Source organism: Hibiscus syriacus, unplaced genomic scaffold, assembly GCF_006381635.1.
Source record: "Hibiscus syriacus cultivar Baekdansim isolate YM2019G1 unplaced genomic scaffold, ASM638163v2 tig00110627_pilon, whole genome shotgun sequence".
NCBI lineage: Eukaryota > Viridiplantae > Streptophyta > Magnoliopsida > Malvales > Malvaceae > Hibiscus > Hibiscus syriacus.
In genome coordinates, this window is record NW_024062804.1 from 505,093 (window position 1) to 521,454 (window position 16,362).

Consider the following 16,362-nt stretch of genomic DNA (forward strand, 5'->3'; position numbering starts at 1 on the left):
ACTAGCACATCTTCAAGATCTTGAGGAACTCTTTAGCTTCTTCCTCCTTTATAGGTTCATTGACGACTAGCACATCTTCTTTGAATGGCTCCAGTGGTCTTTGCCCCACTTTACTATTACCTCCTCCGGAAGTGCTCACCTGACACTCGTACTTCCATGGCACTTGCCGATTGTCCTTATATTGAAAAGGCCGCGGTGCGGAGATTACCACCTTGGCTGGTGTTGTCACTGTCATGCTTGCCTTAGGGGTAATTATCAAAGGACTACCCCTACCAAATTTTCTATCTGATGATTCTCCGGTGGCACAAACATCTGCTTCCCAAGAATCTTGAATGTCTTCGTAAAATTCCAACTCCTTTCGATCCATCGTGAGCTGGACTAACAATCTGAACTCTGGGCAATCTTGCACTTTATGCCCTTCTTTATTGTGGTAACAACAATGGTTACCATCTTCATTTTCTATCGTATCTGAATATGGTGCAAGAAATCCTGCCTTTACCATTTGGCTCCATACCCAAGCCAAAGGAGATTTGATTTCCGAAACACTTGATTTAATTCTCCTTCCCCTTTCAGTAGTAATGGCATTGATTCCTGTCTCCTGATGATTGGGCAAGGGATTCTGAGCGACGTTTGGTGCTCCGAAGTTGAAAGTGATCCAATTCTTGTTTCTCATTCTTTGCACAAGTCTCTTGAATGCGAGACAACTTTCAATCGAATGCCCCTGCACACCGCCATGGTATTCGCAATGAGCGCTCTCGTCATACCATTTCGGGTAAGGGGGATTTATTGGATTCATAGGATAAGGCGACACTGCATGAGTGTCGAAGAGCTGTTGGTATAATTCTTTATACGTCATGGGAATGGGGTCAAACTGCTCCCTTTCCCTTTCTCTTCTCGGTTCTCTCTGGTTCTGTCTAGAAGTACCGGATGGTACAGCTGCTGTGGAATTTGAGCTTGAGATCGTAACCCCCTTGTTGACGTTGTAGGTGTTCACATTGTTGATCTCTCGCTCCTTGTTTTTCGTGGGAGGCTTTTTACTGGAGTCTCCTCCCTCAATCTTTCCTTGTTTAATGGCCAACTCGATCATTTCGCCGGCCATGACTAAATCTGAAAAACTCCCCGACGTGATTGCTACCAAATGCCCGAAGTAAGGTGCCCTCAGGGTCTGTACAAACAGCTTTCTAGTTTCCTTTTCATCCAAAGGTGGATGAACTTGCACAGATAAATCCCTCCATCTCTGTGCGTACTGTCGGAAACTCTCATTGTGTTTCTTCTCCAGGCTTTGTAACATGACCCGGTCTGGTCTCATATCGTTGATATGCTTATACTGCTCCAAGAAAGACTTGGCTAAGTCTTTCCACGTCTTGATATGAGTTCGGCTAAGCTGGTTGAACCACCGAATAGCTGAACCGGACAAGCTCTCCTGAAAACAATGGATCAGGAGTTGATCATTCCCTCCATATCCTGTCATCTTTCGACAGAACATAGTGATATGGGCTGAAGGGCAACTGTTCCCGTCGAACTTCTCATACTCAGGAATTTTAAACTTTGGTGGAAGCACCAAGTCTGGAACTAGGCTTAGCTCCATTGCGTCCACTCCATAATAATCATGGTCTCCCTGGACCATCTTTATTTGGTCTTCTAATATTTTTATCTTTTCTTCCATCTTTTTGGCTTTATCTTCCTCGTCAAAGTCTGGGACATTATAATCATCCGGATGATCATCAGGGATGATTGTAGAAGTTTGTATCTTCACAGCAGGTGCAACTTTCGCTTTGGTAGCGAATGAGTCCCCGGATAGTGCTGCTTTCCCTTTAGTAGCAGATGCGTCCCCGAGTAATATTCCGGGTGAGAGAACCACTTGCGGGGTTGGTGGTATGGCCACCCCCTCGGAAGAGATGCCCCCTGATGCACTAGCTTGCTGTAGACCTGACAACTTGGCTACGATTTGGTCGACCAAGGACTCCTGATTTTTCTTGATGGACTCAAGAGTACTTTCACTGTTCTGAGCCATCTTATCTTCTAGCTCCTTTTGAAGTCTTGCCATGTGTTCTTCGATCTTCTCCATTCTAGCTTCCATTTGTCTCTTTTTTGCTCGAGTATTGTGCGGGTGATGTGTATCTGATGCTTGCGGTGGTAAGCTCGGTGTCTGAGACATGTTCTGTTAGTTAATATGAATGTAAAACATGGAAAATATAAACAAACATGAAATATAAAATGCAAGAAATGCAATGTATGATGTATGCAATTGGAGGCATTGATCCAGAAAAGTGTTCATTATTATAAATAATCCTTATTCAGACAAAAATGTTTTATCTTTTTAGAGACATAAAAACAGATTAAAGGTACATTCGGACTAAATCCTCTAGACCCCGAACAGCTTCCAATAGGTTGACAAGTCTTCTGCCTTCATCTGTCACTGGTTGAATGCCTTGTCGAACCACACCAGCTTCCCTTGCTAGGTCGTGAAGATGACGGGCTACTTTTTGCACTTGATCCAGGAAATCTCGGATGGTTGCGTCTCGGGCCCTCACCCTTCGCTGTGCTTGTTCCCAACGGAAACGCCATTGTAATCCTCCGTCGAAGGGCACCATCTGAAGCTCGTTTGCTTGCCTCTTGAACCCATCTACAATAGCTTCTAACTCAGCTATTGTCTTGCCATCTTTCTCGTGTTGTTTTTCTAAGTCAGCTACCCGAACTCTCAAGCGCTGGTTCTGATATTGACTATCTGCCAAGCGTCTTTGGGCAGTCTTCATCTGTTCCTTCCAAGCTTTCTCATCAGGCCCCTCAAACTTCCTTTTCAGGCTATGAGCTTCGTCTTTCCAGTATTCGGAGGTTACCTTTAATTTGGAGTTATCCTTGACCTTATCTTGATACCCCTTTCTCAAGTCTTCGAGCTCAAAACGGACTCTTTTTTGTTCTCTTTCCAGTTTTTCTGCCCGATCTTTCTGAGAGTCAGCATCAAGCTTCCACTGATAACGTTCAGCTTCAAGTTCCTTTATTCTTTGCTTCAGCTCATTATTTACGGCCTCAAACTCGGTCTTAGCTATCTCGAGTTCAGAAGGGACATGCCTGAGATGTTCTTCCATGGTCCGGGTGTCATCACAGTCTGGCACCGGGATATTGTCATTCTTTCTCAATCTTCGCCACTCCACATAATCCGGAGTGAGCATGCTTCTGGCAGCTACAACATCCATCCGGAATACTTTCCTCCACGAATCGGCTGTTTCTTTGATCATCTTTTTATAGCTATCGCCGTGATACTCAAACTCTGACCTAGCTAACCCGCATGTTGCTGGGACAAACTGACGTGCTCCATACTGTCTAAGTGCTAATAGCGGAGCATACCCAACTGCTCCCCAAAGTCCAAGTAAGGTCACAGTGTCAGAGTCACCACATCGGAAAAGAACGTCACTGAGAAATAGCCAGGGGGCTCTCCAGACAATATCCCGGTCCTGAAGATGCGTAAAGACCTTCATCCATTTTTCTTTCGAAGCGCCTTCATGCCATTTCAAGGTGATGAATTCGCCTAGAGGTGAATAGGTGGTGCTGAAACGGCGGTAGGCAACCCCGTTAGTCTTCCAGAAGTGGCTGTGAATCCAGACCTGAAGGAGCTGAATACACCCGGAAAATCTTCCTCCGCCAGTTCTTTGGCAATGATTGAGAGATCGAAAGGTCTCAGCCAAGATGGCTGGTGCTGGATTGACTCTTCTCGAGAGTTGTTCGAATAGCTCCACTACGGTGGCATCGATGTATCCCAAGGTCTTTGGGAATAAAATTAGACCATACAGACCTAATGCAAACAAGTCTATTGTCTTCCACTCATCGGGATGGTGCTTCATTAGTTGTTTGATATGAAGCCAAGCGATTCCTTCTCCACTACCCTTACATCGAGCTCGGTCAGTTACCCATTTTCATCAACTCCGGCAACCTTAGCTAGTGCATTTTTGAAAGGTTGACTTTTAATGTGCTTAAGGTAGGCACGCTCGAGTTTGATGTTTTCACAATGCAGCAGTGTAGTGTATTCTTCTATGGTGGGCACCATGTCTTCCCGGTTAAAGGTGAAGCAACTGTATCCCGGGTTCCAGAATTGAACCAAGGCTCTAATTAAGGGCTCATCAATCTTAACATGAAGCAGAAGTGCAACATCACCGTATCGTTGGCTGAACTTCTGTTTCACCTCATTCTTCCAACTGTCCCAGATATCCCAGAGCTCTTGTATGTCATTCTGCTTTAGGCTGATCGAGGCGTAGCTAACCAGCTCTGACACATAGCTGTCTTGAAGACTGTCTCCCTTTTCCTTCTGAGTCTTCTCGGACCATAGTCGTACCTCAGGGTTTTTAATCTCTTGTATTACAACACCTTTATCCATTAATTCAGATTATTTTGTGCGTAATGAACGTCTTTTTAGGGATCAATGGCCTCTTGTTATGATGCAGATGCTAAAAACAAACACAAAGGCAAATGGTTAGTAAAATAAAAATAAATGGAAATAAATAAAAATAACAAGAAATAAATGGCAATAAAAACATAAGAAAAAACAAATGGTTAGGAAACAATTGTCCTAGGTTTTGGAATGTGGTTTTGGGGTAGGCTCTATTCGAAGTCTCCTGGTTTAGGTTCTAAAAACGGTACCCGAGTTCTCCTTGCTGGTGCCCCCTTGGGCTTACCAGACCCTTAGTCCTAAACCCATCACAGGCTTGTGTGGACTAAGTTAAACTCGAGGGGACACATTCCCTTATGTCTATGCGGAGAATAAATTCACACGAAGACATAAGGTATATGAATCCCGAAGGCTACTTGCTAGGCATATGCGGTGAATAAATTCACACGAATGCGTCGCTTTCACCCCCACTTAAAGGGTTCGGAGCTCGGGTATAGAGCCTTTGGATGAAAAAGTTTGAAAAACTGAAATCATTAGAAAACGGTCAGTCCAACTATTTACTCGAAAAAAATATAACCAAAAGTAAGTAATAAGGATCGAAATGTTACCTTAAAGTTCAAACTTACCCTTTTCATTAAAAAGACAACTGGAAATTACCTTAGCCTGACTCACTTACCTGCGTCCCCAGCGGAGTCGCCAAGCTGTCGTGACCGTCTTTCGGTTGGACCCCAGAATTGGGCTTCGACTTGAAAAATGGATTGGAGTCGCCACCGATTATTTATTTAAAAATAAATAGGTTAACCGGATACCTTATATCTTACCTGATCTGCGTCTTACCAAAGATATGTCGGATTCGGGAGTCGGTTACAGCTAAGGAATGATTAGCACCCTTGAACTGCCCTTTCGGTACTATGTAATTTCCAGTTGTCTTTAATTAAGAAAGTTGTAAATTTAAATTAAAATGTAAAATGACGATCCAAATTACTTACCTTAGATTGCTTAAATTGTACCCTTAGAAGATCAAGACATATATTAGATAAGGAATGCAAATAAAACGCCTAAGGTAGAATGGAAAACAAATAAGATGAGGAAAATATAGAATATAAAAATAATGTATATGATGGTAATAATGATAAAGATATAAACAATGGGAAAAATAAAAAGATATATATAACAGTAATAAATAAAAAACCTAGAAACTAAAATAAATCACCATAATCAAATATGTACATATAAAATAAAAAATAATGAAAATAAAATAAGAATATATATATATATAACAATAATAGAAAAACTAAAAAAAAATTATAAAATAATAGCGTGTAAAGTAAAACAACTAAAGTTAATAAAAACATATAATAACATTAATACCATATATATTAGCTAAATATAAGAGGGAGGAAAAAATATAATAATAATAGAAAAAATAAATAATGTAAATGAATATAATAATAAAGAAGTAAAGAAATAGGGTAAAATACAAAATGTGTACATATATACATATATATATATAATATAACATATAAGTGACATAATACTATACTAATAATACACATATACGAGTGTAAAAAAAACTAATAATAATATAAAATATATATAACTATTATAATGTAATATAAAAAGATAATTAAAATTAAAATCCAGAGAAAAGACTAAAATGAAAGAACTGCAGGCTTGAGGTCGAAATTCTAAAGCAATATTAAGGGTTAATTTCGGTTTGAGGGGGGAAAACGGCTCTTTTCGAGGTAACAGGGATCAAAAGGGTAGTTTACCCTATTTTAAGTAGAAACACGCGGATGGTTTAAGCATAAAAATCAAATTTTTTAGCAAAATAATCATTTCTCTCTTCTCCAAGCCGAGGGAACCCCTCCCTTTATGTTATTTTCTTTCAAATGTTCATCCAAAAAGATGAACACGCCGTCGTGGGGTTCATGTGAACCCAGAATCCGGCACCGCGCCACCTCGCCGGCCGCCGTCATCGGCGGCAAAATCAAAAAAGTTTTTATTTTTTTAAAACTCTCGGTGCCCTCGTTTTGAAAATCTAAACAGTTTTCTCAAAAACAAAGCCTCAGGGTGTGAATCTGGGTTCGATAACTTCGAAAACCCCCCCTGTTCATCGGCGTTTTGAGCGTATTTTGAGTATAAAAAAGGAAAAGAGAAGCAAACGGGCGAGCATGCAAAATAACTACCAAAAGGTAAGAGCTTTACCTATTGTTCTCTCGAAAATTTGCAAAAGAAAAGCTCTGTTTTCACTCTAATATTTACTGCGAATTTTTGCTAGGGTTTTGTGTCTATTTCGTGATTCGTATGAAAAAACTCCCCTTTTACAAATGGATGATTACATTTATTTATAGCTTCGATTTGTGCTATTTTTAGACCTATTTGAATCCTAATAGGACTCTAACATTTTCTTGTTCACTGTGCGAGATCCTTGCGTCGTTGGTGGTTGCCGAGAGAATCGGGCATTGTTTGAGAGGCGTGCGGTCGTGGGAGTGTGCGGTGCGGCTGGAACCTTGGCTTGGGTTTGGAGGCAACCCTAGATGCCTTTACCGTGGACCGTTGGATTCCATCTAGATCCAACGGTCACTGTTACTGGCGGCTGGATGAGAAGTTGAGGGAGCTAGGGCTTCCGAAGACCCTAAACTATTATGGGTCACGTGCGCTGGCCTTGGTCCACTGTTGGGCCAGCAATTGGTCTTGTAACCTAATTTTGGTCCTGTAATATGCAAGAAATAAATGAAATTAGTACTAATATATATATGTGAATATTATAAAAGTGTGGAGTAATACTAATATATATATATAAATATTATAAAAGTGTGGAGACGAAATTATGTGTCTACAGAAGTAAAATGAAAAAAATGAAGAAAATTTTGGGTTTTTATATAGATGCAAAATGACATCGTTTTTTGTAGAAATTTAGTTTTGAAAAAACAGCATCGTTTTAGTGTCGTGTGTCATGTCATAGCGCCGTTAATTATTTAGCGGTAAACTACCTAAAATAGGGGCAATGCCAAAGTTTAGTGATTAAATTAAAAAAACGAAATGTACAATGAGTGAAATAGGAGAGATATTAAAATTCAGTAAAAAAATTTATAATTTACCCAATTTTTTTTAATAAAAAATAATTTTTTTTATTAAATCAAATTTTATATCCATAAAACAGAAAACTGCTTCAAAAATACAACTTGTTCTTACAAAAATCAATACTTACACAACAATATACAACAGAACAGGACATCAACATTCAATACCCCATTGAATACAAAGAGAACTATTGGCATGGTCATTTCTATTAATTTTTCTACCCCTAAGTCGAATAACAACATAATCTTTAATAGCTAGTAGTAAGGCATTAATATTTCTTGAACGTCTTTGGTAGATTCTTTTATTTCTCTCCTCCTAGATAGTGTAGATAAAAGTAGTCCAAGTAAGCTTCATGATGATAGTTAGCAATGAATTTCCTTTCCATGTAGTGCAAGTCCACGAAATGTGAGTACTCCACGAACAAGATTCTCTGCAAATGCCATTAAGGTTCAAAATAGAGCTCCATACCTAATTTGCAAAAGAACATTGGAGAAATAAGTGATCTCTAGTTTCCATAGCCTTATTATAAAGCACACAAGTACCATCAAAGTTGAGTCCTATTCGGATCAACCTATCTTTGGTTGGTAATCTGTCAAGGAAAGCCATCCAAGTAATAATACTATACTTAGGCACATGGAGAGGGAACCAAAATAGCTTTTGCCAAGTAACCTTCTCCTCCTTGTTACGAATGTGATTTCATGTCTTTAATTGAATGTATTCCAGTAGCAAAAGCAGAAGCAGCTTGATTCCTCATCCTTAGCAGTTTACAGTTTACAGTTTACGGAAACTCCAGCTTGTATTTTGACCAATAAATTAAGAGCAAAAAAATCTGTATAGCAGCCTTTACTTGATATATAGAGAATAGAGGCAAATGGAAGCATGCACAAAAAATACAGTTCTTATTTCTCATCCAACTCCCTGAAAAAGAAACATGGAGGATGAACCATGGAACCATGACATGGTGCAGCTAGCTGAGACAGGGAGAAACTTCAGGTCATCTTTTCGACGCTTCTCTTCAAGCTTCAGGAGTACTACATCGGACCTCGCCGCGTCATTCGGAGCAAAGAATGACGACGAGGTCGAGTTGCAGTGGGCTGCGATTCAGAACCTCATTGTTTGATCACGAGCTTCTAAATGATACTAACAACGAAGAAGAGGATATAAAAGTTGACAGAAAGAGGAAGGTTATCGATGTTACAGAGCTCGTAGCGTTGGAACGCCGCGTTTTCATCCAGAAACTCATTACCGAAATTGAGGACGATAATCTCTGCCTCCTGAAGAAACTGAAAGAAAGACTAGACAGGCAAGAATCCACATATCTATTTTGTTTTCAAGTATTCAACTACTCATTTAATGAATGCTGACAGAAGCAAAACCATAAGTATGGTGGATTAATGCAATGCTCACGCATGTATTTTCTTTTATGAAACTGGTTTATGAATAATAAGTTAAAAAAAAAAGAGAATTATTTTATAGATTCACGACTTGCAACTGATATTGACATTTGTGCTTAGAGTGGGGTTGGAATATCCAACAATTGAAGTGAGATTCCAGAATTTGTCAGTGGAAGCAGATTGTGAAGTGGTTCAAGGAAAGCCCATTCCTGCACTGTGGAATACCATCACCAGTGTATTCTCTGTAAGTTTTAATCCCCAGATCTTTGCAATATGTCTCACTACTATCATTCTTTTCTTACTAATGGAAGAGGATGTTGAACAGGCTTTGACAAAAGTTAGCAGATGCAAGTCTCAATCATACAAGATAAAAATTCTCAAAGATGTCAGTGGCATCATCAAGCCCTCAAGGTTCACTTTGGATATTGACTTCTCACATTCATGTCATATGTGCATGATCTATGAATATAAACACATTGTATGCAGGATGACTCTATTGCTTGGCCCTCCAGGCTGCGGAAAGACCACTTTGTTACAGGCACTTTCAGGGAAGCTTAACCCATCTCTCAAGGTTTTCTATTCGTCCATCAAATCCATCTTGTAGTATCTAATAAATTCAAAAATAAAGAAACTTTTTTGAATTGAACAACAATAAATCTGGAAGCATACTTCTCTTTCAGGTCACAGGGGAAATATCCTACAATGGTTACAAGTTCACAGAGTTTGTGCCTCAGAACACATCAGCTTACATAAGTACATATGACTTGCAAATTTCTGAAATGACTGTAAGGGAAACACTTGACTTCTCAGCTCGTTGCCAGGGCGTTGGAGGCAGAGCAGGTACACAATACCTTTCATATATTACCAACTATCATGCCGTCATATTACTGATCTTAAATGTTGTCTATAAATACAGATATGTTAAAAGAGATCATTAGAAGGGAGAAGCAATTTGGTATTGTCCCGGAACCAGATATAGACACATACATGAAGGTAATTTGCAAGAAATGGTGATCATGTCAGCGCTTAGCAAGGGCTGGATATCATTTTCTTTAGAGCCGTCTCTGACTTATAATCTCTGTTTACAGGCAATTTCTATAGAAGGTTTAAAAAGAACTCTCCAGACAGACTATATATTGAAGGTGAGTCTCTCAAAAGAAAAGAACTGTATAAAAAGAAATCAATATTCTTCTCTAACAGTTCCACAACCACTCATTTCCATTCAGATTCTTGGACTAGACATATGTGCTGATACTATAGTGGGAGATGCAATGAACAGAGGAATCTCAGGTGGACAAAAGAAAAGGCTGACAACAGGTTGTGCAGTTATATAAACTTCCTAATAAAGTTATAAAGAGAACCGTGATTAATGTTCCATAAAGTCCTTGAAAATAACAAGGGACTGTGATGAAAGCCTTATCAGTATAATTCCCCGAGCCTTGAAAAACAAAACCACGCTATTCTAATATATTTTCTATGTGCACTTCCTATAGGGAAAATGATAATTGGTCCAAATAAAGCTCTCTTCATGGATGAAATATCAACTGGCTTAGACAGCTCCACTACCTTTCAAATAGTTACCTGCCTACAGCAAATAACCCACATAACAGAGGCAACACTTCTAGCAACACTTCTAGTATCACTTCTTCAACCGTCACCAGAGACTTTTGAGCTCTTTGATGACATTATTCTAATGGCAGAAGGAAAGATTGTATACCATGGACCACGCAGTAATGTTCAAGAGTTCTTTGAACATTGTGGTTTTAGATGCCCAGAACGCAAAGGCGTTGCTGATTTCCTCCAAGAAGTATGTGTCCTTAATCTACCTAGTATGTCCATGTCGTTTTCCTTTGACTGATGATTTAAAATAAATTAATTCTAGGTGCTTTCCGAAAAGGACCAAGGACAGTACTGGTATCGCATAGATCAACCTCATAGTTTTGTTTCTGTGGACAACTTCGTAGTTGCATTCAAGGAATTTCAAGCAGCGCAGAAGCTAAATGAAGAACTTTCTACACCTTTCTATAAATGTGAGAATCATAAAAATGCCTTGTCATTCAACATCTATTCATTAGGAAAATGGGAGTTACTCAAAGCATGTATGGCAAGAGAATAGCTTCTCATAAAAAGAAACTCATTTGTTTATGTTCTTAAATCATCAGAGGTACTAATAATCAAATTAAGCATAAATGTATGAATATCAAACATTGGTTACTCGACATATCCACTTAACAGCCCTGGATGCTGTTTCCTACATATGCAGCTTGTAGTTATTGCACTGGTAATGATGACCATCTTTATTCGCTCTCGGATGAAGCTTGACCTTGTCCATGCAAGCTATTACCTAGCTGCCCTGTACTATGCTATCGTAAGACTTTTGACGACCGGTTTTGCAGAGTTGGCATTAACTGTTTCCAGACTGTCATTATTCTATAAGCAAAGAGATTGCTACTTCTACCCAGCATGGGCATATTCAATTCCATCAGTTATTTTAAAGATTCAGTTTTCATTGATAGATGCTTTTCTGTGGACCGTTCTTACATACTATGTCATTGGTTACAGTCCTGAACCAGAAAGGTTTATTATGCTAACAAAATTTATCTCCGATTAAATATCTAACAAATGTTATCATCTTCTAAACTGAGTTTGACTTTCAGGTTCTTCCGCCAACTCTTCCTCCTTTTCCTTGTTCATCAAATGGCAGTATCACTATTCTGTTTCATTGCTTCAGTTGTTAGAGATCCATCTTTTGCAGCAAATTTTGGTCTTTTTATGATGGCGCTGATGTTTTTATTCAGTGGCTTCATAATTCCACTACGTAAGGCCACTCATTACGTATATTATGAGATTAAAAAGATGTAACTATATTAATGTTCCAAACCTTTCTTGCAGCTTTACTCCCTGCTTGGGTCAAATGGGGCTTTTGGCACCACTTGCATATGCTGAAATAGGTGTGGCAATAAATGAATTTCGAGCGCCAAGATGGCAACAGGTAAAAGGAAAACAATTGGTACCTTTTTAGTGCCATGCAAATTATCATATCTACTCATACTCCCATGTTTGCTGGCAATTGTTCACTAGCAGATTTCATCTTCAAATGCTACTTTGGGACAGCGAGTTCTAGAAAAACATGGTTTAAACTTCGATGACTACTACTATTGGACATCAGTAGGAGCATTGATAGGATTCTGGCTGATTTTTAACATTGGGTTCACCTTGGCTTTGAGTCTTTTGAAGTGTAAGTCGTACCTTAGCATACACCAAACAAGAAAATAATGATAGAAAAAGAAAATCCTTAAAAGTACTAACCTGTATATGTTGTTGCAGCTCCAGGGAGTTCTCGGGCTATTATTTCTCATGAAAGATTTTCTTATCTAAAAGCAAAAGAGGAAAAAGAATTGCCTAGTTTCGACTCTCTAAAAGCTCTAGCACGAACACAAGTTAAGGGTAAGGAATTATTGTTCTTCATGTACTTCTACTTTAGAGCACAGAGCATCTATTGGATGTCATGTAAAGCAAACAAATACTTTTATCACGTTTTTTTACTACAGGGATGGTTTTACCTTTTAAGCCCTTGACGATATCATTCGAGGATGTGCAATACTTTGTTGACACATCTAAGGTAACTATGTTAGTCCTCAAGCCTACATTTTCAAATATAAATAAAATATTTTCTAACGTCTTCTATGTATTCCCAGAAACTGAGAGAGCAAGGGTGCCCACAAAAAAGACTACACGTACTTCAAAATATTACTGGTGCATTTAGGCCTGGAGTTCTCACGGCTTTGATGGGTGTTAGTGGAGCGGGGAAAACAACACTAATGGATGTACTTTCAGGAAGAAAAACTGTTGGTTATATTGAAGGAGAGATAAGAATCGGAGGGCACCTCAAAGTCCAAGAAACATATGCTAGAATATCAGTTTACTGTGAGCAAACTGACATCCATTCTCCAATGATTACAGTAGAGGAAGCAGTGATGTACTCAGCTTGGTTTCGTCTACCAACGGAGATTGATAAACACAAAAGATTGGTAATACATGCTCACATAGTTTAATTAAACAACTTGCACTTTCTAGGCAAAGATCCAAATCTCATTCATGTCCTTGTCGCTTGACCTTTACCTCTAGAAAGGACCAGTTGCAGCAGTGCTCTTATACTTTTGCGTGGGACTGGAAGAACTGTAGAGATCTTACGTAGAAATTAGCAAATCATCACCTAGTACTTGCATACATGCTAGGGTTATATCCATGATTATGAATAAATTGCTTAAAATTTTTTAACTTACCTAACAGGAATTTGTAGCAGAGGTTCTTCAAATGATTGAGTTGGATGAAATAAAAGATGCTTTAGTTGGCATCCCTTTTGTAAGTGGAATATCACCAGAGCAGCGTAAACGGCTAACTATAGCAGTAGAGCTTGTTTCTAATCCATCCATAATATTTATGGATGAGCCTACTTCGGGTTTAGATACCAGAGCAGCTGCAATTGTCATGCGAGTTGTGAAGAATATTGTTGACACAGCGGACAATCGTTTGCACCATTCATCAGCCAAGTATCGACGTATTTGAAGCATTTAATGAGGTAATTAACTGGAACATTCATATGCATGGTAATTTTTTTTTTGTAATAAAATTTACAAATCAGAATTTCGAGTAAACTGTTCTGCTTTTTTCATTTTGAATCTGAATGTACTATCATATGTTACTAGATGTGACTTAATCAGACAGCAGATAATAAACACTGAGGTAAAAAGAGAGGCTATTATAGCTTACTTCTTAAACCTTTAGCTTCTTGTCATAAACTGAAACATGAACAATTCACTGGTTGAGCCAATCATTATGATTACAGAGATTTTCACCAAAAGTTACTTGGATGCAAGAATTCAGGCCTAAATAAGTATTATTAGCTTATTTTGATGAAAAAAGGAGGACAAATGATATATTCTGGAGAACTGGGTCTATACTCAAGTAGGCTTATTGAATACTTTGAGGTAATCCTAAAAATCAATATCACTACGTAAAGTTTATTTTGCATTACATGCATACATGTTTCTAGCTTGTAGCCTAGGGCCTTACTACCTATATGTTTGACATGAGAATGACATAATAATTAAGGAATAGTACACTAAGTAAAACAAATGGCCTTTCTATGGCGACTCTCTTTTTAACTCATCCAATACTCTTGATAATATTTTTACACCCTTATGGTAGGGTATACCTGGAGTACCAAAAATTGAAGAAAACCATAATCCAGATACATGGATGTTAGAAGTAACTAGTCCTTCTGTGGAGGCTCATCTTGGAATAGATTTTGCCTGTATCTACAAAGAATCTTATCTCTACAAGTTCATTATCTTAAATGTGTTTAAAAACTATTAAGCTGTCACGGTTTCACCACTAACCAGGTTTAGACATCACATTTTGTTACAGTTTTCTTTTGATTTTAGTTCAAAGAGTCATAAACACTTGCTTTCACTCGATTGTTAAAACCATCCTATTTCGTTTTTGTTTAAGCACTTCGTTTTCTGGGTTTCTTGTGCCTGATTTTTTATTATCATACCGAATGATATAATGTTCCTTCTCTATAGGAAAAACAAAGAAATAGTCACAAGCCAAAGCCTTACAGCACAAGGTACAGAGAAACTACGTTTTTCGACACCCTTCCCACAAAATGGATGGGAGCAACTTAAAGCATGCCTTTGGAAACAACACTTGACCTATTGGAGAAGTCCGAAATACAACTTAGGACGCTTGGCATTAATAATTTTATCTTCTTTATTATATGGAGCCTTACTTTGGCAGAAAGGACAGAACCTGTAAGTTGCTTTATAGCTTTTTTTCTCCGGTTACTGTTGTTGTCAACCATTTAAACACCATGATCACATAGCTATAGGAAGAAATGTTCATCTATGAAGCGTCACCAAGATTTATTCCATAGAGTTAAAAGAAAATGTATCTTCATTAAGTAAGTTGGTGGTTTTATTTGCAAGGATAAATAGAATACTAAACAAACAAGGGAAGATATCAGTACTAATAACTTGTCTCCTCTGTTAAAATCTAAATAAGAGAGCATACACGAGAGTAAGAGAAGTTAGCAAGGACGTAAATTAAAATTTAGCAGATTAACAAAAATTTAAGAAGTGGGACTCCTTATATCAAGTTAATTAGTAAGTGCAATGAGCTTACCCTGACAATTATTGTTCCAAAAGAACGCATTAAATTCTTATCACATAACTATTAAAGTTACTTGGTGGAAAGATAAATGAATCAGGTTTTATATGAATTTCAATTCAAACTAGATTTGTATGATGAAAAGCTGAATTAAAATTTAAAAACTGAAAAAAGAATAATTGGTTGGAGTATGTTAGATTATATACTTATGTTTGACATGCTGACACTCTATTCCCCTTTTCTGAAGACATGATGAGCAGGATTTTTTTCAACATAATGGGATCAATGTATGTTTTCATGGTACTCACTGGAGCAAGCAGTTGTTCATCTGTTCTTCCATTCGTAGCTACTCATCGGACAGTTGTCTACCGTGAAAGATTTGCCAGAATGTATTCCTCATGGGCATATTCATTGGCACAGGTAAATATATATATATATATATAAAATGCATTCTAAGCATTTACAGGTACTATGACATCTTTGAAGGTCACATATATATAATATAAATTTGCTCCATATTTGCAGATGATTATCGAGATCCCTTACATCTTTCTAGAAGCAACATTATTTCTGACAATCACTTATCCAGCTGTAAACTTCTATGGATCGGCTTACAAAGTATTTTGGTACTTCTACACTATGTCCTGTACACTGCTTTTTTACAAATATTTAGGCATGATGATGGTTTCTTTGACTCCAACTTACCAAGTAGCTTCAATATTTGCAAGCATCTGTTACACATTGTTGAGCATGTTCTCAGGATACCTCATCCCGGGACCGGTAAGTCGACTCAAACGCAAATAAATGTTGAGGAGAGCATGCTTCTACTTAAATACTTTACTGACTAAAATTGATGCTTAAAATGGATATAATATCGAATTTTGAGCTATTGGATCCGACTCAAACACATATCTGCTACTTCTTACTTGCAGAAATTTCCTAAATGGTGGGTTTGGGGCTATTGGATTTGCCCAACTTCATGGTCCTTGAAAGGTATCTTCACTTCAAAATATGGAGATATTACAGAAGAAATTGTAGCATTTGGAGAGCAAAAGGCACTCAATGCCTTCTTGGACAGTCATTATGGGTATAAACATCAAGATTTACCCATGATAGCCATTGTACTTCTTGCTTTTCCACTTGTCTTTGCATCTGTTTTTACGTATGCTATAGCGAAACTAAACTATCAAAGGAGATAATGTAACTCCCATGCCTAATTCTGCATAATTGATGGATCCAAGAATATTATATTGAGTCATTGAGGTAAAAATAAGTAATTGTTCCTATTTTAAATTCATTGTGATTTCTATTTGAGAGTGAGTATCG

General features: G+C 38.0%; 1 pseudogene; it reads left to right on the forward strand.

Moving 5' to 3' along the window:
• The first annotated feature begins 8,402 nt into the window (after positions 1-8,402).
• LOC120136371 lies at positions 8,403-16,235 on the forward strand (annotated as a pseudogene).
• The last annotated feature ends 127 nt before the right edge of the window (positions 16,236-16,362 follow it).